Genomic DNA, 2954 nt, shown 5'->3' with positions numbered 1-2954 from the left:
GGATAAAAGAAAGCTCCCCAGGGAAGGAAATGACTCATCCTGCACATGCTTGAGCCCGTGTGCTGTTCTCATTCATGGAGAAAAGAGAAATAAACATATACACACAGAAGTCTTGTATTAATAAACAAGAAATAGGTGTTCTCATTTTAATGAGGTTAGGCTGGAAAGAAGGAGTTAGGAAATAAGAAGACCAAAACCCCAGTTGGTTGTGATGCATTGGTTTCTTTCTTTCCCTTTCTTTCTTTCTTTCTTTCTTTCTTTCTTTCTTTCTCTCTTTCTCTCTTTCTTTCTCTTTCTTTCTTTCTTCTTTCTTTTTCTTTTTTTTTTAATGGAGATGCATTGGTTTCTATTGCTGGATTTGATTTGCTGATGGTTCATTACAGATTTTTATGTCCATGTTCATGAGAATAATGGTCTTTAGTGTTCATTTTTTGCATTATTTTTACCTGGTTTTGGTATTGGGATAATATGACCTCATAAAATGAGTTGGGAAATGTTCCTTTTTCACTTGAAGAGAATGTGTGGAATTAGTACTATTGCTTCCTTATATGTTTGGTAGAATTCAGTACTGAAGCCATCTGGGCCAGAAGCATCCTTTCATGGATGGTTTAATTCAATTTCTTCAATAGATATAAACCTATTCAGATTATAGATTTCTTCTTTGTTGAGTTTTTGCAGTGTGTGTCTTTCAAGGAATTTGTCTTTTTAATTAAGCTGACAAATTTATGGCATAAAATAATTCATACTATCCCCTCTTATCCTTTTAATGTCTATAGAGTGAAGGATAATGTCTCCTCCCTCGTCCTTAATCCTGGCAATGCATCTTCTTTTCTTTTTCTTTGTTAGCTTGGACAGAGGTTTATCAAATTTATTATTCTTTTAAAAGACAGCTTTTGATTTCATTGATTTTCTGTACTTCTTTGGAGTTTACAATGTAATTCTTTTCCTGCTTAATATTTATTATTTTTTTTCCTCCAGCTAGATTTGGATTTTGTTTGTTCTTCTTCTAATTTTCTAGGATGGAAACAGGTTATTTCACAACGTACACATGGATCAAGTCACTGCATTGTGTACTTTAAACTGACACAATGTTGTAGGTCAGGTCTATCTCAGTAAAGTTGGGGGAAAAACACTGATGAAATCAAAATAAAGTCTAGGGTTTAGTTAATAGTAATGGATCAATATTGGTTTTTGAATATCGAAAAATGCATAATGGCAATGTAAGCTATGGGGAAACAGGAACGGTACTACGCTTATAGAAGTCCTGTATGATTAAAATTATTCAAAATTTTCTTTTTTTCATTTTTTTATTTCAAGTTTTTATTTAAATTCTAGTCAAAATTTTCAATTTACATCCTACAGAAGTGCCTTAAATGCTGTAGCCCAAATGCTTTTTATGCATATAACTCTGCTCACACCATCTCAAAATCCCACAAAATTAACTACATTTCCAAATCCATTTTTGTATGGTAGAATTATCTTTGACCAACAGGTACTTGTAACCTGTAAATCTTATTTTTATCATCCATTAATGATACCGATGGAACTATTACTCTGTAAGATATTTTCCTATCTCCCTTATCCACATGTAGCTATTTCTCCTTTTTAAAATAAAGATGTTTAGTTATGACATTTGACACCAAATTTTTCTCATACTGTTTTTCATCTCTGAGTTTCTCAGAAGATAGACTAAGAGGTTGAACATAGGAGCAATGGTGGTGTAAAATAAAGCAAATACTTTATCCTCAGGGAAAGTGGTCAGAGGTCGAAGGTAGGCAAAGATTGATGGCCTCAAAAATAAAACTATCATAGTGATATGAGACCCACAGGTAGAGAGGGCTTTGTATCTTCCTTCAGCTGAGGGAAAAAATAATGATGTGGGGAAAAAAACACAACCACAAATGTCACAATCCTGAATTAGCAACTACAAGGACACCAACAAAGTGGGAATCAGTACAGGAAACTTTCAGCAAAGGGAAAATATCATAAAAGTAGTGATAGATTTTGTTAGGACCACAAAAGGGCAACTGGATTGCCCTAGGAAATTGAGTTGAGGACTGGACAGCCCCACCAGGCCAAGCAGCTAAGACCAGGAGATAGCACCTTGTCCTGTTCATGATAAGTATGTAGTGAAGTTTGTAGATGGCAACATAGTGATCAAAGGCCATGATGGTAAGGATAGAGACCTCAATGCTTCTAGAGAAGTGTATGGTAAGGAGCTGCCACATGCAATTACCATAGGAGATGGCTTTTCTTCCCACTAGCAGGTCACTGATCAGTTTGGGTGTCATACAAGAGCTGTCCATAAAGGATAAGTGACTGAAGAAAGAGCACATTCGTTGGTGAAAAAGAGGGCTGCATTGAGTGGAGATAAGTTTCCCTGCCAACAGGGCAACATAACAGAGTAAGAAGAGATCAGGATAAAATATTTGTATGTTATGTTTATAAGACAATCCCAAAAGAATGAATTCTGAGACATTCATATGTTTCTCCATATATTTTAGTTTGCAAATATCTGAAAAGAAAGACAACATTAACTTGTATAAAAATTAATAAATAATATAAAATTTGCAAAAAATGGTTGGGCGTTATTGAATATTAACATAAATTTTTCTTGTTATGTAGAATTAACTTTCCTTTTCATTATGTATCATATTTTACAAATCGGTTGTGAAATCTATTGTGAAATGGGTATAATAATATACTTTTTCAACCTCACTACCAATAATTATTTAAATAATGATTATTTAAAGTGTTAGATTATCTTAAAGCAACCAAATATAACTGCTAGTTATAGTATTTAGATAATAAAAGTTTAATTTACAAAAGTTTTTTTTTTTTTTAAAAAAGGAAAATCTTTTGCACATTTTTAAACATGTGTTTAGGGTCAAAAATGGAGTTGCCAAAGCATATTTGAGTTGATCATATTTTATGGCTTTCCCTGGAAATTTCAT

At 33.1% G+C, this 2954-nt stretch overlaps 1 pseudogene; it reads right to left on the bottom strand.

Annotated features, from left to right (window-relative positions):
* Positions 1-1624: 1624 nt before the first annotated feature.
* Positions 1625-2306, bottom strand: LOC105234290 (annotated as a pseudogene).
* Positions 2307-2954: the final 648 nt, after the last annotated feature.

Source organism: Ailuropoda melanoleuca, chromosome 16, assembly GCF_002007445.2.
Source record: "Ailuropoda melanoleuca isolate Jingjing chromosome 16, ASM200744v2, whole genome shotgun sequence".
In the NCBI taxonomy this organism is placed as follows: domain Eukaryota; kingdom Metazoa; phylum Chordata; class Mammalia; order Carnivora; family Ursidae; genus Ailuropoda; species Ailuropoda melanoleuca.
The sequence above is the reverse complement of the archived record's forward strand: the minus strand, read 5'-3'. Positions and strand labels throughout refer to the sequence as shown.